The sequence below is a fragment of the Chamaea fasciata genome, unplaced genomic scaffold (assembly GCF_029207755.1).
Source record: "Chamaea fasciata isolate MVZ Bird 193981 ecotype frontalis unplaced genomic scaffold, bChaFas1.0.hap1 SCAF_32, whole genome shotgun sequence".
NCBI lineage: Eukaryota > Metazoa > Chordata > Aves > Passeriformes > Sylviidae > Chamaea > Chamaea fasciata.
The window spans coordinates 1,964,569-1,984,911 of record NW_027094117.1 but is presented as its reverse complement, the minus strand read 5'-3'; the positions used below and the strand labels follow the sequence as shown (position 1 = coordinate 1,984,911).

Below are 20,343 nucleotides of genomic sequence, written 5' to 3'. Positions count from 1 at the left end.
ATTCTCCTGAATTCTTGGATTCTGGCATTTCATCAAGAAGTTTCTCTGATTATTTTCTGGAACAATAATAAATGTGTCCTTAGCAGCTAGCACACCTTTTACTATGGGGCTGTTCCTCACCTTGGAAAATGTTTGTGGTCTGAACTTGTCTCATCAATTGGATTTGGCTGGTCAAAAGAAATTAGTTAAAGATTTTTTTTGGCAAAAATCAGAATACGATGAGGATGTGTATTCACATTGCTTTAGGTCCAGTAATACAGATTCAGATATCATTTCAGTCCAAAAAAAAAAAAAACAAACAAACCCTGAAAAGGCTTTGGAAATTCTGTGTTTTGGAGAATATGTGCTGAATTCTCTTTGTCTACTCGATGATGGTGATGTCATCCACACCATTCTGATTAGGCCATCGCATTGGCCTTGCTGGGGCAGCAGTGAACCTTTCTTTTGACACCCAACTATCACTCCAACATTTTCAGAAGTATGCCCTTTATGCTGAGTTGAAGTTTTCTTTGTTATGCTTAATGTCATTCTGACATCATGCAGTATTTCTGGAAAGTAGGGCTGTTAGTATACATGACTGTTTTAAGCTACTGTTGAAATGGTGAAAATCTAGATAACTTTTAATCTAAATGTTACTAAGTGTTCTTTAAAGTAGGAACTCTCTCTGCTTGATGCGTGAGGTAAACAATGGATGGTAAATCACTGAATCATGGGATTGCTTAGGTTGGGAAACACCTGTAAGATCATTGACTTCACCATTTACCTGACACTGCCAGGCCCACCACTAAATCATGCAACTGGCCTCATACTATAGATCCAGCCTGCCATATCCCTCTGTAGAGCCTTCCTTTCCTAAAGCAGATTGACACTCTTACCCAGCTTGGTATTATCTTCAAAATAACTGACCCAGTGTGCATTCTATCCCCTTGTCCAGATAGCTGATAAAGTCATCGAAAAGGGCTGGTCTCAGGACAGAGCCCTGGGGAACACCACTTGCCACAAGTCACCAGCTGGATGTATCTCCATCCACCATCACTCTCTCAGCCCAGCTGTCCATCCAGTTTTTTACCCATCTATGAGCACATCTGACCAAGCTACCAGCAGATAGTTTCTCCAGGAGAATGCCGTGATAAATGGTGTTAAGAGCTTTACCAATGTCCAGGTAAAAATTCACATATCCAGGTGACAATCTCACGATAGTAAAAACATAGGGGATCATAAAGAGTAATTTTTTTACGTATAAATACATATATGGCTCTGTAGTTTCTTGACTCCCAGGACAATTCCAGATACTGCAAAATACCAGAAAGCCATGGCTTCTGAAACTTCATGCACTCTTAGTCATCTGACTAGGCTTTCCAGCTGGCACATAATTAATTTGGGGGTTCTAAAACCTCCAATGCAACCAATCTTCTTTTACTGAGATGGCCATAGAAAAAGGAAATCTTGAATTCTGGGGGTCTCAGAACTCCAGAGATATCATATCTATTTGGAAAGTAAATCTGAGATTTTCATTAGAGCTGCTTTTTCTGTGTAATTAGATTCTTGGCTCCTGACCATGAATGACTGGATTATCATACCTTTGCCTGTTTAGACTTCTGGCCCTGGACTTAACTGCTTGAACCAACTTGTGCTGTGGTGCCCCCAGACTGACAAACCTTGAAATCTCTGTAAAATGGAACCCACTTGCAGAAATATCCTGTATGTAACAGAAAATATTTTAGTTAACATAAGCAAGCTGAAAGTGCTGCCCCTTACCACTGTAGAGAGGAAGGAAATAATTTTTCAAATCTCTGTATTAGGTTGCTTGAATAAAATTAATCAGATTTAATTATTTTTTATTGGGATGGAAAGAGATGTGCATAAAGAGATAAGTCACATGTTAGTTTTATCATCAGATTAATTCTTGATTTTCTGATGAAAGCCAAATGAGTCTTCACAAAGGGCTTTAAAGGGTGTTTTTTTTACCTTTAAAAATCTTGCACATTTCTTTAACAAAAGTTGTTGTTTTGCACAAAAATTATAAAACACAATTTCATATGATTTAATACAATGTCCACTAATGACAAGCTAGTATCAGGAAAATGTGATATCTCTGCACCAGGAGCACCTACAGAAAATTTAGCTTAGCATATCATCCCATGCCTAAGGTAACACCCGTTTTACCTTGCAATTGCCATGTAAACAAAATTACAAAATGTTCTGGAGAGGCATAATATTCTCGTCAGAAAATAGTTCTAAACCTTTGAACAGATCTGTGAAACCTTCAAGTACTCTACAGCATTGGATGGACTTTGATGACAGCCTCAGAGCTGGGGCCATGTGACCTTCTGTCCCATAGATGTCAGTTTTCCATGAGGCTGCAAAGAAAAAGCAAATCCTGCCTTTATTCTTGCATAAGAGGTTTCCTGTCAAATGAGCTCCCTTTATCAATACAGCCTGAGGTAGAATGCTCTGTTAAAAAAAAGGATAGATCTGTAGGATGCCACACTAAAAGTAGGCTAAGAAGCACATACACAAGCTGCACAAGCTAGAAAGAATTTCAGAAAGACAATATAATGGTTGTCACGTCTGACTTTTTTCTTACACTCTCAGTGAATTACACAGACCACCACAGAACTCATCTTCTGGTTTGACATAAGCAGTTCTTCCTAAGTTTTACAAGGGACTATTTCTATCTTCTCTTGCAAAAGCAACTTCAAAGCTATTCTTCTGTACCTGTACAGAAGACTGGCTTAGCAGTCTTCTCCAATTTACTTTTTACCCACTCTGTTACTGGATGCAAAGAGCACTTTATTGAAATGAATATATGCTATTGTCTTTTTCTTTCACATTAAAAAACTTCTTTTAAAAAACCCAAGAAAAGCATTTGACGGCAAGATTTCAGGAGACCAGGCGTGCCTGCTTGTCATTTGGAGGGGATGTTTAAGTTTTTGCAAAGTAAAGGCAAAGTCTTCATGGAGTCTTGGTTCTGTCATTACTTTAACTCATATTTTACAACTTCTGCTTGTCATTTTCAAAATTTTCCTGGCTGTTACTTCTGTTATCTCTTTGTTCCTGATTAGTTTATGCAATTTCCATGTCTTTATCTATACTTTCTTAATATTTAGACTTTTCATTTCCTCTTTCTTGCTTTAGATAATAGCATCTTCAGACCTCATATTTCAATGTTTAAGTGGTTTTCTAGTGAGATGATGATATTAATTTGAGTTTTTTCCCAAAAATTACCGCAGTTGCTTCACACATAGCAACACGGTTGCATAGCATTTTTTGACCTGAACTTTGATTTTGCCACACTCCAGAACAAATTAAATCAATTATTTTTATCTGTTATGTCAATATATGATATATATTTTGTATGTGTTTTAAGTCAGAAGTTAGCTTGTTGGTCTCTCTACAGGTATGTTGGCCCTGCTAAGGATTTCTATTTTTTTTGACGGTCCAGTGTGATCATTGGAAGACCAAGCATGTATATATTGAAATGGGTGAATTTTTAAACTTTTTATTCCTGTCATAGTCTTGACAAATATATATACATCTTAACCTATGAACATTCTAGCTACATTTTGTCTGCCAGTCTGACCTTCATAGACAACACCTGAGATTTTTTTTTTATTATAGTTATTAATTTACCAAGAACATAATAATAACATTTATAAAAAGAAAACATTTTTGCAGGGATATTTATTTATTTGTTTATTTATTAAATAATGTATTTTTTCACACTAACATAGCAGATGTTATAGCAGGTTCATAACTTTCCAGACTTTCCTGGTTTGGTCAATTCTCTTTTGTACATGGAAATGAGCTGATATGTATTTCTTTCATACTTTGTTTGTTTGTTTATTTGGATTGCATTTGTTTGGAATTTTTTTGGTTGCAAGACATATCCATACATCTTAAAAAGAAATAAGTTTTGTTGACATCTAGCAAGTATTTCATGGGCCCCAGTGATTTAAAGTAAGAGTTGTGGACTTAAGGGAAGAAAGATATGCTTGTGGCTGCTACTATTCTACCTACTATCTGTCAGAGACATAGAAGAGTAGTGAATAGAGTTTTGGTATTGGGAGTGGGAGACAAAAGAGTGAGATGAAATTAGAGGGATCACCTGGAAGAACCTACTAGCAATAGTATTGCCAAAGTAACTCAGTAGGATGTTGACCTGCTTGGCTACAAGGGCTCCTTTAACTCCTCTGAAAACATTGCTTGGGTAAAGATGAAAACTGGGAAGTGTATATTCAGTTCTGCCTCTCCAAGGTATCTAACCAATATTAATATTAATGAGACATGAATTGGAATGCATGAAGTAATTTAAAATTCTCCTGATTTCAGAAAGCTTTGTGACTTCATCACTTTTAGTGGAGCCCTTTGCACCTTCACTGTTTAATATGTTAATTTTATTAAAATATCTTTATTGTATTAGTCTTTATTCAACTTTCCACTAACATGTTAATTTAAATAATTTTGTGATTACATGGCATATTTCTTCCTTCAAATACTAACTCATAAATTTTGATATTTTGTTGACATTCACAAATAGCAACTCTGAATTGCTAATCTCACTCTAATAAAAGGTGAATTTGATCAGAATTTTGAACTATTTTTAGGATAAGATTTAAATTACTTAAATGTCATCAAGGAGGAAATTTTCATCTGTTTCATTAGCATCTACCTTCTAGTTTAGTTTATGGTGAAACACACTGTTGCATATAAGTCTTAAAGGTATTCCAATAGGCAATTTTTTTCCTAGTTGCCTTGGTTAAAGACAAATTTTAGGAGGTGTTTACTCCAAAATGAGTTACTTTCCCTTTGTTTTAACCAATCCCTTTCCACAGATAACAAATTATGTCCAGCAGTGTGCTCTTAAGGCAAAGCCCACTGGGTTACTTTAGTAATATTATTGCTAGTAGGTTCAGGGGGGGATCTTTTCCTTGGGAGAAACATCTCGACTGCCAGACCTAGTTCTGGACTCTCAAATACAACAGAGGTAAGAACATTCCTTTGAAAGGCAACAAAGTCGAGTAGAGGCTGAAGCATCTGTTGCTACAGAAAGATGCTGAAGGTGCTGGGATGATTCAAACCGCGGAAGGCAAGGAGACAGAAGGAAACATAAGTATTTATAACTGATAAAGAACATGGAGACGTAGTCCTCTCCATTGTATTCAGTAAACATAGAACAGACAGTGGGCAGAAACTGAAATATAATAAATTCCATCTGAACATAAGAAAAAATACATTTTGTTTCTGAGAGTGCCCAACAGGTTCCTCAGAAAGTCTGTGCAGTCTCTGTCTGTAGAGCCATTCAAGACCCTACTGCATATGGTCATTGGCAACCTGCTCTAGCTGATCCAATTTTAGCAGGGCATTTGGAATAGGCAGTCTCAAGAGAGCCTTCTAATCTCACCTTTTCTGTGACTCTGTATTTATATCTATTTCATTCAGACCATACAGCAGCAAGATTTCTAGTGTTAATATCCACAACAACAGCTTTTTGGAACTAATTTCACTATGATTGTTGGTTTGTGGGGTTTCCCCCCTTTATTTCATAAACAGTTCTTCTCCATCTCCCTTCAACTAGTAGTGGTAGTTCATTTTAAATTTCAGTGGAGCACACCTTCATGTTCATTTGCTTCTTAACAACCCCTACAATGAAATAGTTGTAAAAAAGTGCCCTCTCAAATAAACCTGTCACATGGCACAAAGACTTTTTTCTGGTATCCTTTAAAGGAAAAGAAGGGAATAGTAAGCCAGGATATTATGTTCGATTCATTAACTTTTTGGAAACTGCCTCTTTTTCAAACATCTAACGTGTCCAAATCCATTTTTATTGTTTTTCAAAGTGTTTGGTGAGTTTGTGCACTGTCAAATGGAAAAGAGATTCTGCAGGTAGCAAGCCCTGTCTCACATGGAATCTGTCAACCACTGAATTATATTTATAAATAAATAGCTTGCTATGCTTTTGTGTTCTAAAGATTGCCAAAGTTTTGAATTTTCTCAGTGACATAGAGAAGGAGCATAGATTATAGATTAAAAGCCATGAAAGGAGAGACAGTTTTTGAGTGGAGGTGCACACAGTATATAGGAAACTGGCAAACTTATATAAAAATAAATGAACACAAAGTTTAAAGCTTACACAAGAGCAGAAAAAAAAATGTACAGTTTTCTTGCAGTGATGAAGCAACAACTTTACTACCAAATCAACATTTTAAGGCATCCTTCTGTTTTCTTAATTTATTTTTCAAATTATTTATCAAATTACTTTAAAGAATGATTTGGTAAATATATTTGAGCAGTAGCCTTCACACTGGCTGATTTCTGTAGCTTCATGTTTTCCATATTGACATTCATTATTTATTTTATTGACACTAATTAATTAATGCCTGCTGCTTAAAGGGAACCACCACTGAGGCGGCGGCGGAGCTCGGAGGCGGCCCCAGCGCGGGTGGGAGCCGCGCTCGGTTCTGCCGGGGCTCGGGGCCGGCTGCGGGCGGAGGGGGCGGCAGGGGGCTCTGGCGGGTTCCTTGTGCCGTGTCGGCGCCGTGTTCCCCGTGGCCTGAGGGCGCTGCGGGAGCGGCTGCCCGCGGTCTCCTTCCCGCCGCTGCCTCGGCTGAGCCCATTCCCCTGCTTGCGCTGGCAGGTGCCATCAAATGCATCCCAGGATCCCATCTCCCCACCTGAAGCCTCCAGTGCCCACCCTGTCCTGGGCTGGTGGCAGCCAGCCTGACAAAAACCAACAGCCACGGACCACCAGCGCCCGGGGGCTCAGAAGCAGGTGAGGGACGCTTTGGTTGGCAGGAGCGGAAGGGCCGGGGCTGCTCCCCTGCCTCTCTTTGCCTTGGTTTAGGATTCAATTTTCTTGCCTCTGTCCGAGGGGATAAAGGCATGGTTTTTCTCCAACACAGGGCAGGTTTTTTCTCTAGCATGGAGCCTTCCCCATGGCCCTTCTGGCCTTCCCCAGGCCCCTTCTGCCCTCTTGCAGAACCAGTGGCATTTTCCGCCACACGCAGTTTGTAACCCAGAGTCGAGTGCAGCCCAGAAGGCTCCAAGCAAGTCCTTCCAGGCTGACTCTGCAGATGCCGAGGCTGCTCTGGCCTCTGCCAGGCCTCTGCTGGGGCTCAGCTCTGGGCAAGGCTGGGCCCACTGTGGCCTCGCATTGCTCCGCGCAGCTGAGTCACAGGGGGAGAAGGATGGCACATGTCAAGGGAGTTGAGGTTGAAGGGAGTTTTTATTCCAAAAGCTGCCGTAACAAACAGGGTGTCACAACAACCAGAACAAACAGGCTGTCCTAACTACCAGAACTAACTAACAGTGCTAACTACCAGAACTAAGTAGTTGTCCCAAGTAGAAGAGAAAGCGCTTCATGTCCTCCGCTGCTCTTTCAGTTGCTTTGCTGCAGTGATCAGAGGGGTCAGGCTGGAGAGAGGCTTGGCTGATGCTAAAAATGGGTGCTGGCCAAAGGATAAAAAAGAAAGAAGTGAAGCGTTACTTTCCAAAGTCAAGTTCCTCCCAGGCTCTGTTGCAACAGGACAAAGGGGAATGGATTTGAACTGCAGGGAGGGAAGCAGGCTCAGATTAGATGTAAGGGAGAATTTTGGTTTTTCACCAGGAGAGTGGGGAACACACTGACAGAAGGTGCCCAGAGATGTGGGAGGTGCCTCCTCCCTGGAAAGAGCCAAGCTCAGCTCAGGCAGGGCTCTGGGGCACCTGATCTGCTTGAAGATGTCTGCGCCCATTGAGGGCACCAGGTGCAGAGGACCTGGAAAGGAGCCTGCCAACCCAAACCGGGCGAGGATTCTGCTTGCTTTGCGCGTGCAAAGCAGCCAGCCTGGAGATTACGGGAGAGGGCCCCTGAAGAAAAGCCCTCCCTGCCGCTGCTGTTTCCCCTGCAGCCGCTTGGCATTCACCTGCAGCAGCTCCTGGGCAGACCAGCGCCGCTCCTCGTCCCACTCCAGGCTGCACTCGAGGAAGTCCCGCAGCAGAGCCGACAGGCGCCGGGGCTCCTGCAGCCGCGGGGTCCCGTTCTGCCGGATCAGAGTGCGAGCCTGCAGGAAAAGCAAACACAGCGCTCTGCCAGCTTCCATCACACCCACAGTGCTCACATTGAGCCCAGCTTCTCAGCCCCAGCTCCAGGGGCACTTTCCTCCCTGGCAGAGATGCTGCTCATTTTTCTTTACCAACCAAAAAACCCAAAGCCTGATGCAGCCACAGCCATTGCAACATCCAAATGATCTGGCCTGGAGAGCCAATCTCATTGGCTTTCTTAGTAGGCACTTCCATCAGAAAGAGCAGATTTTGCTTCTCCAAATACCGACACCAGCATTCCAGGCCATTTGCAAGAGTCACTGTGGTCTGACTGTTATTTCAAAGGATTCTTACATCAAACGCATCTCTGCAGGGACACTGACACTCAAGGAAATTCATTTGTGATGCCCCATCCCAGAAACTGCCAGACAAGAAACAGGTTTGTGTTGCTGAAAGCTCAGGCTTGGTGACATGGAGAAAGGAGCTTGGGCTAGGAAAGAAACGTGTTAGACTTTGGGCATGTTAAATAATCATCTTGAGGTGTTAGACAACTTTCCCAGTGAGAAGAGCCGGGAGGGACTTAATCTCGCCAAACCTGTTTTAGAAACTCCTTCATAGATTTCTTGTGTTTGGGGGTGGCTTTTGGGGTGCGTTTGGGGCTTTTTTGCAAGATAACATTGGAGCTGATACTGGCTTCACGTTTTCAGGTCATCCTCACAGATAGAAGAGCTGAACACCTTAAAGCCCAAAGCACATTGTTGCCAGAGACTGCAGAATATTGGTCTGTGTTCAGGCTCGAGTCCTCTGGGAATTCCCTTCCCCATGTCCAGAAACCTTCAGCTGCTCCTGCCAGGGCAGGGTCACGCTGTGCTCACAGGCCTCTGCAAACACTGGAGAATCTGCCTCTTACCATGGCCGCCGTTTCCTTGAAGTAAGGAGGTTCTCCTTCCACCATCTCGATGGTCACAATGCCCAAGGACCAGATGTCCACCTTGGGGCCGTAAGGAGAACTGGTGACAACTTCTGGGGCCATCCAGTGAGCAGTGCCCACCATGGAGCTGGGCTGGTCCTGCTCAGGGCTGAGCTGAGCGCAGAGGCCAAAATCAGCTGAGGACAGAAACAAACCCTGTCAAAGGCAGCTGGAATGAGGAAACCAACCCCAAAGATTCCCCACTCTCAGTGTGAGAATGCAGTCGTGAATACAGCTGCAAAAGTCCTCACGGCTGGAGGCAAGGAAAGATGGAACTGGCCCCTTCAAGAAACCCTCAGCTTTCATGCAGTGGCTTTTACTGATTCCCTTGAAGATTTCCATTCCAACTCCTGCCCCTCTGCAAGGGCCATAGCCAGAGCAAAGCCACTCCTGACACTCCTGCTCCTCCCCTGAGCTCTCTGCAGGGGCAGCAGGAGCGCTTGTGGCAGTGCCACCAGCAGCACTTGTGGGGCTCTGGCCGCCACTGGCAAGCAGCCCCACACCCGCAGCCCGGGAGCGCCGTGCCTGGCCAGGAACACTCACCCAGCTTGACAGAGCCGTCCATTCCCAGAAGGATGTTGGAGCTCTTCAGATCTCTGTGGATCACCTGGTTGGAATGGAGGAAATCCAGGCCCTGCAGACACTGAGAGAGAAAAAGAAACACCAGGGTAAAAATCAATGGCTGGAATATATCAGCCAAGAAAGGAGAGTTTACAATTCTGCCAGCAGAAACTTTGCTGTGACAGGCCAGGAGTGCAGTGCACACAAGCTCCAGGCAAATGGTTCCAAGGCAAAGCTGAGAAGAGCAAATCAAACCCAAAAAAGACAGAGTACCCCAACAGCAGGAAAGGGGACAAGAACAGAAGTGCAGTGATGCTGGCAGGCCATTCATTTCAGTGCCTCTTTCCTCCCCAGCTCATAAAAACAAGACAGAAACAAAGCCCTGAGCATGGAGCCGCTCCTCTTCTCCTGCCCTTCTGGAAGGAGCATCGTGTCCAAGCCATGGGAGGCACAAGCAGGATCCCTCACCTCCCGACTGACAGCTGCCATGTCTCCTTCAGCCATGCGTGTCTGTCTGACCACATCCTGCAAAGTTCCTCCATCCATGTATTCCATCACCAGCCAGAGATCTCCATCAACAAGGAAGCTGGAAGAGGAAAACAATGGCACAGAGATGAATGTGCAGTGCTCAATTCCCCCATGGCAAAGCCTCCAGTGGGGTTTTCTTTCCAGGTCACTTGTCAATGAGGACAGAATCCCATCTGATTTTCACAGGAGACACCTGTGAAAAAGGAGAGGCCTTAGATGGCAAGCAAGTGAAAAATGCACTTTTAGCGACAGCCCAGATCAATGTGAAACCACAACACTTGCCCCCAGCTGCTTCAGCATCTGAACTCATCACTTCCACCATTCACTCCACCACAAGGCAACACAACTTCCGGAGCTATCCAGGGAGGGAGGCCGTGCAGCACTTGGGATAAAAGTGGTCAACTCTTTGGAAAACCTTGCAGAAAGTCTCTTCAGCAACAGGCAGGGCCATTGAAAAATGGGCAGATGAGGCCTTTCTGGAAACAAGAACCTGCTCTTCCTGGTAACTGAAGCAATGGAAAAGATTTGGGAAGAACCCGCCGAGGGAAATAATTTCTGCCATGGATTATCAGCACTTGTTGTAAGACACAGAAAATAGGGTCCGCTTGAAGAGAAAACCAAAGTGGTGCAACAAAGGAACGTGGAGGGAGTGAACTGCCAGGCTGTTGTTTTGGCAAGATATGGCCGGGTCAGGCTTCTCAAAACAGGCCACGGACTGCGGATGCCAGGAAAGATTAACGCAGGGCTCGTGCACGGGATGAGAGCTGAAGCACTCACCTGTCCAAAGAGTTGATAATGTTGGGGTTCTTCTTGTCCTTCAGGAGCAGGAGCTCATTCACAGCTCGTTCCCTCTTCTGCCCTCGGAGACTCATTTTCTTTATGGCCACCTGAAGGGACATTGCAGACCTTCAACTGGAGGAGTCTGTGGCAGGAGGCCACAGCAAACACGGAGCGAGTCTTTTTGGAGCGACGCAGCCAGGCTGTGCCAAACTGCCTTGGGATGGGACACCAGAGCTCAGCAAGTGCCATTCCCACAGCCCATTGCTCTGCTGGCTGGGGGCTGCTTACAGGACACATGGACAGAGACATTTGGACTTGTGAGCTCTGCAGAAATGGTCCCTCAACTTCAAAGCTCTAACAACCTTCTCTGCACCTACACTCTACTCAAATGGCCCTAGTTTACCACCACTCTTAGAATGATGATGATGATGTTCATTATTATTCAAACACATTTTGCAAGCAGGAGGTAATTCTGGTTCTGTGCAAACAGAGCAAAAGAGCTGGGAACCCTTTAGCAATTCTATGGCATTTGCTCATGATTTCAAACGCAGCTGCTCTGCTTGGGCTTGCACAACAAAGCAAACACACACATCCCATGCTCAGATGATCCCTGTCACAGGCTGGCACCCACACCAGAGCCAAAGACAACTGCAGGCTTTAGGAGAGAGCTTTGCTCTGGACCTCCATCTTCTCATTGCTCTCCCTCTCTCTCTGTCAGCAGACACTCACCTCTCGTCCAGTGGCCCTGTCGAGTCCTTTACAAACGGCTCCGAAAGCCCTGCAGACAAAACAGCAGAGAGGAAAGAAGCAGTGCTTTAGACCCTGGGAGTGAAAGTCAGGCAGACAGGAGATCTTTTCTACCTGTAGCATTCAGAAAACACCTGGGTGCGTCAAGCCTTGAAAGAAGGGCGCGGCAGCCACCAGCCCTCTGCCATGCAAGGTGTGCAAGGGAAAACTGAGGCCAAACATGAAGGAAAAGTGCTGGAGCAAACCCCAAATGTCCGTGATGAATTCCTTTAGTTCAAAACCTGGGCTGGGGGCCGGCTGTCTAAAGAACTAGAAAAGAATGTATTTCATCCTTTTGCATTTCCTGCCTAAGAGCTGCAGGATCCACAAGAGCCCTGCATCAGGGCATCATGCATTTTCCCCTTGAGTGCAGCAGCTCTGTGTCTGTTACTGGATGTGTGGGGTCTACTACTTGTGCTGAAAAGAGCCCTTCTTAGTTCATCTCTGCTTTCTGTTTGGAAGCCATTCTCTTGATAATCCTGAGCGGTGAATAGTTTTGCAAGTAAAAGATTTGAAAGCAATCTTGTTGAGAACTCTTCTCTGACAGTCAGCAGATGGTGAGTTGCTCTCTTAGGCAATCCAATTGCATGGACAGAAGATCTTCCATGTCCTGCTCCTTGCTGCAGGCAGGACACTGCCAGCCTCAGGGGCCTTTGGAGGTGCCATCTGACCACAGTTGTCAATTCTGATCAGGACTGAGAGACAGCAGCATCATCCCCCAGTGCCTGAAGGTGTCTGCAGCTCTCCTGACTTCTCACTTGATACTGCACCAGCAAAATACCTGGGCCCTGCTCGTGTAGAAGTAACTGCCTTGAACTTACCCTTGGCCAATCTGCTCCAGTTCCAGGTATTTCTCCGCAGGCTCCCCCACGCTCACGCTGTTTCCTGAAAGAAACCACATGGAAGACACTCTCTCCCAGACAGAGACCCCACCTTGCAGCAGAGCCAGAATGCAGCCCCACTCCCTGGGGGCCCTTGTTCTCAGCTGGGGAAGGACAATCAGTCACTCTGGGACATTCAGCTGCAGAGCAACACCGGCTGCAGCTGATGCTGAGACACACACACAGCACCTGCTCTGGCACACAGGAACAGAGCAGACGTACTCAGCTGCATCAGGCACTGCTCCCCTCTTTCCTCTGCCTGCAGGGCTGTGCTGCTGCCAGAACCTTCAGCCCAGGATCCCGCAGCAGAGGGAGGTTCTCCGTCCTCTTCGCAAAACGCTGCAGCTTCTCCGTCCTCTTCCCAAAATCTTATTTATCCTCAGCTACACATCCAGCTGCACTAAGCAGAAATAGGCTTCCCAGCTGTTCAAACAAACAAACAATGGGCTAAAGTCGACCTTGCCACTTATTGTTGGGAATTTGATACTCCACCATGGCTAAAGCCAGCAAGCAATCTTCTGCCTGCAAAACCACACCTGCAGCTCTTCAAAAGCATTTCAACAGAAAAGGAGAAAACTGCCAGGGATGCCTTTGCTGCTGCTGCTGCTGCTGCTGCTGCAAAGACACTGACAGGAACTTTCCTTCAGCCTCCCAGGCTTGCACTCGGCTGCCACACGCTGAGCTCACAACTTGCTGCACAATTCCAAACACCAAAGGTTCCCTTTGAACTCACCAAAGGAGGAGCTGCTCGAGATCCACCTGTCAGGTGCCCTGCAATGGGAGAAGGAACATGAACCAGATGCTGTCAGGAAAAGAAATGCCTGTGATGGGAAATGCCACAGAGCAAGGCAAGACCAAGAGAGCATTTTGCTTTCACAGCATCCCTCCAGGAGCCACAGTCCCTTCACACAGCAAGCAAGAGAACAGCACCAAATACTGGGCTGTGTCAGTTCAGGGCCGGACCAGCAAACGGAGGGAGTTCCAGGCTCGGCTGCCACACACTCTCCCCTTGAGAGTACGGAACTCCCCCAGCAACTCTCCCCTGCAAATGCTGTGCACACCCTGCTGGCTGCAGACACCCCCTTTTTTCAGCTGCAGCTGCTGGCAGCAGCTCTCCTAAACCAATGGTGTCTTCATGGCAATTTGGTTACAAAGTCAACCCAGTTCCCGAGGAAGAACAGAAAGCACACAGCAAGCTCAAAGCCACAGATGCTGCACCGAGGGAAAAGCTTGACTTACTTGCCAAGTGGGTCAAGAAATACACCGAATAAGCCACAGAGTACAGGCTGCAAACTGCAGCAACCAAATTCTGGAACATTTTGGCTGCGCTGCACACGTCTGCAGACTGTAGCCCTGCAAGCACAGAAGGACAGCCGTCAGGGTGTGGGCTGACCGCTGGGAATGCCTCGGGCAGGAGGATCCTCCTGCAAGGAGCAGGCGCCCAGAGCCGCTCTGGACACTGCAGCCTCTGTGTCCCACAGCAAGAGCAACACCACGGGGACATGGCAATGCTCCTGTGACATCACAGCAGCAGCTCATGCAAAAACTGCCTGGAAGGTTCTCCTGTGTCACCAAGGAGCAGAAAGAATCCTCCCAGGGCACAGGCTATTGCCCAAAGGATGCAAGAGGAACTGTGAAAATGCAGCCCTAAGGACACCTGATAGCCCAGCCTGAACACTGAGGTGGAACAAAGATGGGAGAAAACCAAAGGAAACGTGACCTTTGGTCACTGATGCTTCTGAGTGAAACCAGCAAGGCTCCTTCCATCTGGCATCCTTGTTCTAGTTTTAAAAACTAATTCTTGGCTTGAAACAGGGGAAAATGGGAAGTTGATCCATGGGGAAGAGAGGTGGCGGGGCCGGGTGGGTGGGAGCAGCGGGATGAGCTCTTGCGGGAGCTCTTGGCTTTCCCTGGGAAGAGGAAAGGGGCTGGATGCAGCTCCTTGCGCAGGACTGCACAGGCGGTGATTCCTGCAGGGATGAGAGTGGGTCGTGGTGTTATCTTGCCCCAGGTGCACAAGATGGACTGCGGAGGATTTCGGCGATGGAAGAATGCAATCAATTAATATGATTGGTAAAGCATTGTTCAACTTTATTGCTCATAACATCCGTTATTATACTTTTGCCCGAAGCGTTCAGCATACTTGTCAAATTATAATTGGTTAGCATCCACTACTCATCTATACTTGATTGGCTATATCAAGTGTGAGAAGGTTCCTCCTCTTGGCATGCTGAAAACTTTGGATACGTGCTTACTGCTACGCTCTATTAACCACAAGTTCTTTTATCTTTGGCCTGTAACCGTGCTTCCTGCTGTCCCAAGGACAGCTTGTCTTAGCAGCACGTAGGCTGCTAGCACTTAGTATCGGGCCATAAGGCCTCTAATGATCCGTGGCCTTGCTCTGCTAACCATTCTTCAACAATTCCCCCTTTTTTATTTTGTGCAACAAAGGCAGCCTGTCGAGTAGTTACTGTTTCTTCTACACGATACATCATCTGTTGCAAGCAGCGAAAAAAGCAAGGTACAAAAAGTACAAGCAGTAGCCCTGTGGTGCTGTTTATACTTTTGCAAAATCATCGAAGTATTGGGGGTAAGTAATGAGAGGCTTTTGAAGATGCCTATAGACGTGAGTTTCTCCAGTGGGGAGATCTCAAAAGTGAGCGGGGGTCTCTAGGGTTTTTATAGTCCTCTCCGAAGCGACAGGCAGTTGGCCAAACAGGCGGGGGAAATCTTTGCAGTGTGTTCATTTCGAGAACTCAGAACAAGTCCGTCGTGAGCAGGTACGGTGTCGACCAGTACGAGTCAGCAGGCGCGGTCACTTCACCGTGACTTGCCCATTGTTTCTGCTCAGGTTCTGATGTTCCCATGTGGGTGCTGGGTTTTTCCATCAAACACACCTGCAGGCAGCACTTGGCCAACATCCCAGCTCAGCCAGGCCACAACTCCCGTCTTGAGATTTTCAAGTCCCTTCGAGGGGTTTCAGTCTCTGTCCTTGACCATGGTGGTGAGGCAGATGAGGGATCTTCGGACCGTCTCTTACACCAGCCCGGGACTCACTATTGTTGCCAAGAGAGCTCCTTCAGCAGGCTTCCGTAGTCTTGTGAAGTCTTCAGGACTCGTCCATGTTAGTAGCATATCCTGGAAAAAACAGAGACAGTAGAGAGTGTGTGTGAAAGAAAGAGAGAGAAAGAGGAAAATATAGAAAAATGAAATAGAAACAAAACAAAATCAACCAATATTGATTAAAACAATTTCTTCAAAATATTCAAAACAAATCATCAAATTTCTTCAAGTTATAACAAGTTTCAAACAAAAGCTTAATTTTGATGACAACCTAACATCATTCAAAGAAACAACAATAATCAAAACAAGCAACCAACAATTTCAAATGAATCCGCTGTTGCAGGTCTAATTTCCGCTGTTTGGGTAGTACGTCTGGTGTCAATAACTTTGGGAGTGTCTCTTGCAAAAGGGGTCTTGACTAAACTGTGTGCTTCCATGATAGATGCCAAGTGTGTCAACTTCTTCATCATTTTCCAATTGAGGATGTATAAAACGACTGATAAGACAAAACCAATCAACACCAAAATCAAAAGAACAACAATGGGATGACACACTTTGTTCAGGATACCTGTGGCAGTAGGTGACCACCCAAAAAGGGTATCCCACCACCTGTATTCAGCATCCTTTTGGACCCTTTCTAAAACACCATGTATTTCTTTCACATCATGATAGACTGTCACGAAAGTTTTCTGTCCACTTTTCTTGATCTTTTCCAAAACTCCTACTAAGTCTTCATGAAGCAACAATTGCTTAATTCAAGTCAGATTCATTCCAATGAGGACAGGTGTTATCTGGTGAAACATGGTAAAATTTGATTGGAAAAGGTGGTAGGATGTAACTGGGGCTGAGCAAGAAAAGTCACATCCTGGAATTGTGGTAAAATTGTAGACACAAAAATTGGAGTGATTTTTAGTATCCACCACTACATTTTCTACAACTACAACATCACAAGCAGTCCTTCCACAAGCACATCCATTGCCTATATACACAAGCACTGTTTCAGGAGTTTCCTTAGGGTGTACTTCAAAACGACAAATCTTTTGCTCTATGTCCAAACAAATGTCTTGAGCTATGATTGTATGAACAATATCAAGTGCACTAAGGCATTACATACGGTTCTTACAAAAGCTGTAACTCTGTTGGTATTGGGGTTAGAGGTAAATTTGGCCAATTTCCACCAGGATTGGAATTCCTTTTCAAAATCATTTGCATTGTCCCAAATTATTTTCCGAATTTCAGGAGGAAAAGTGCCTTCTTCTCCTTCCCATATGATTGAGGCTACAACTGTCTGCATCCAAAGCTGTGTCTGGATGCAGCTAAGAGCCAAAGAAACATTGTTTTGTGTAGCACCAAGTGCATCAATTATCATTTTGTGATCCTTCACATTTACCTTTTCCCAATTTGCTAATATGTTTGATAGCAACCACTGATGTGTCCCCAAAGGCAATAAGGATAACTGCAATGCTTGTTCTAATTTGGTCAAATCCCTAGTTGTAACAGCCAATTTGTTCATTAATACTACTGAATCAATCCTGTTTAGAATTCCCAATTTAAGATATTTATCATGGTTTCCATGGCCTTCATGTCCCTCGGAGTTCTCCGGTAAAAAGTAAGCACAAGAGAATCTGCCACCAGAAGGCAGAAAGTTAGAATGATGGACATTCTTCCCTGTGCATTTATTCCATACTCTTTCCCTAGAGCATCAAAGGTTAGCCATGGGTATTTCTTCAGAGGGGGTCTTAGCACTAGTGGTCCCTCTCCCACCGTGGGGAGGTCCAGCAAAACAGGTTGTCCAGGGTAACGTGCTGGATCCTTGGAATCCCTTGGTCCCCGTAGTGAGGGAACTATGCTTGGAGCTGTTGGGCCAAAAGGAAAAGCATCAGTAAAGCAAGGATTTGCTGACTCTTTGGGGGAAAAGGGAGGGGTAAGAACTGAGGCAGGTTTGTCTTGGATGCTCCCCAAGTTTTCTGCTTCTTGTACTGCCAGTTTTTTCACAGCTCCTTCAGTTCTTGACGAGACGTTACAATAATGATACAAGGATGTTCTAATAATGTTACAATCTGAGCACAGCACTTTCTTCCTGAGGCTGTCTGGGCCACCCCGTCAGCTGGGGTTGTCCCAGCAGTGACTGACTTAAAAACTTGGAAAGGCCCTCTCCAAACAACTGGTTGTTGTTGTACAATCTTCTCTACTTCTAGGAGAGCTAGGCTAACCACAAACAAGCCTTTTTCCCTGGTAATATACCTCTTTTCAGCATCACTGAAACCACGGGAATAAAAACCAGCAGGCCGTGTCGGACCCTCAGGACCCCACTGCCATATGTGTACTGACAACCGTGAGGAAGCAAATCCCCATTCTACCTGAAAAGGATCTGTTGGCTGGATAGGGCTTAGGGCCTGATGAGCTATGGCTCCAAAAATCAACAATTGTACCGCTTCTTCCTGAGATGGGCTCCAGTCCCATTTTACTCCCTTTCTCAACAAATCATAAAGAGGCCTGGCAAAAATGGAAAAATCTGGAATGTCTTTTCCCCAAAACACTACTAATCCCAAGGCATGCTGTAGATCTTGCCTGGACTCAGGCACTTGAATTTGATCTAAGGAGGTTAGGGTGTCAGCTGGGGTACATGTCATACCTCCTATCCACCAGACACCCCAAAATTTTACTTCTTGAGAAGGTTTTTGTATTTTCTCTCAGGGGATCTGCAAAGCAAGGCTTTCTAAGTGCGAAATTCTTTTCCGTTGGTGAACACCCCCCACTTGCTGTGTCTCATTGTTTACAACTTGTGTAAGGGAATGTTGTGGCTTGTTGCCCAAGGCTTGTGGAAGAGGAGGTGCACTGGGTTGTTGGTTGGACGATTCCAACACAATAGGTTTGGGACAGGGCCAATTAGAAATTATTTTAGCCAATTTATCATCAGGCAATTGATCCGTTATTTCTGGCGGCACTCCCCTTTTCAGTCCTAGCGACCACAGTTGCTGCCGCTTGGAAATTTACTTTCCCTTTGCTGATTTTTCATTAGGAGAGGCAATGTGCCTGACTCCTCTGGGTTTTTCTGGTTTGTCCTCGGGCTACTTCACTGGTCCATATTTTCTACTGTAACTTATTAACTCCTCTGCTACCTGACTCCACGTCCAAAGTTTATGACTGCTGTTAGATTGTGTGCTAGGAGTTGTAAAAGGTGAGGAGTCAGTGGAGTCGGTGGAAGCAGTTTGATCTCTTGTCTGTCCAAGAAATCTTCCAAGTCTATCTAGCGGAGAGATAGATGCTATTGTTTTTTGAAGAAGAATTGCTGTTGGTTTAAAAGACTCTGGCAAACCTCGAATTAGAGGGGTCATAATCTCAGGTTTGACAGGCATTGAGCATTGGTGACTCACAGCCAGAGATTCATTTTCTTTCATGTATCATTTGCAAGCATGCAGCTTTGTCTATGTTTTCTAGGAGTTGGTCTGAGGTGCCGACTATTGCCAGAGGGTCGCCCCTCTCAAGGGGGTTTAACCCCCCTGCCCAGTAAGCTGCACGCTGTCTCAGGGACCATGGAGCACGCCTATTTCCTGCTGTTAAGAAAACTCCTTGTCCCCAATAGCCACTTGCTTCTTGTTCACTTCATTTAATTTGCTCGCCTCCTGTGAGGGAGATTCGAAAAACATCCTCCGTCTCTGATTCACTAGGGAGGCGGGAGTATTCTTTCTTTAATTGAGCTAATTCAGTGGCTGTGTATGGTATTTCTTTGGGAGTTCTGTGGGGATCACCATCCTCTTCATTTATAGAATTCTATTCTGTTTGAATGAGAGGTCTCAAGTTGGAGCAACAGTGTTCCCCACAATTTTGCATGTGTACTAATTCCTTCTGAGGGTATATTTGTTTAATGTTGGATGTCTCCTTTCCTTCTATTTCTGTGGGTGAATCTGCAGGTTTAAAGGTTTTACTTTGCCCTTCTGCAAGGGAAATCTGCAGCAAATAATTCTGATTTCTTTCCTGTTCTAATTGTTTTTGCAAAGCTTCTACCAAATTTGGCAGGGATTCTAGGACTGCTTGTTCTTCACTTACCCGTAAAAAACGGGTTTCTATGGCTGCCGAAAGACAGGCCCCCAAAACTGAGCAAAGAAGGCTTTTATTTCTGCCCAGTTTCGATCTAGCATCATCTTGCAAAGAATATATTCTATCTACAATGTTTTCAAAGTGAAACCAATTATTCTGTGCCCACCTTGCTCCGTCTGGAGAAGGTCTAGCACCATGCTTTGCACGCAAAGCATAAAATGCATTCTCATCTTTTTCATTCATTTTCTGAAGGGACCAAAACCACTCTCAGGGAGGTACTCTTCAAGTTACACCAAAGGCACAGCTAAAACTCTGTTTCCCTTTGCTTTCCTGGAATGGGTCAGGAGACCAAAACTGCCTGGGAGGTTCACCTTAGTTACAAATAGTTGTCTCCTCAACTACGCCAAGCAGCCCAAAACACACACACACACAAAAAACTCACCACGGTCCCATCTTTTGCACAATGAGATCTTGTTGTGAAATCCTGACGACAGGAAGTGCTATTCGCCTGGGTGCGTACAGTCTGCGTGAATTTTCCCTCGCCCCCCTTGCGTTCTAACAGCGCTCACCCAAGTGGCGTGCTAGGTGCGGCTGAGACGAGGCTCCTTCCCCTGTTACAAACTATGTAAAACCCACAACCCCTCTGTCCATCCAGATCCTGTCCGTGATGCCAATTTAATGTCATGATCCGCTCCCACAAGCGGGCTTGGT

At 45.3% G+C, this 20,343-nt stretch overlaps 2 pseudogenes; one reads left to right on the top strand and one right to left on the bottom strand.

Annotated features, from left to right (window-relative positions):
• Positions 1-20,343, top strand: part of LOC136303316 (zinc finger protein 850-like) — a 159,020-nt pseudogene that overhangs the window by 112,312 nt on the left and 26,365 nt on the right.
• Positions 18,285-19,875, bottom strand: LOC136303278 (uncharacterized; annotated as a pseudogene).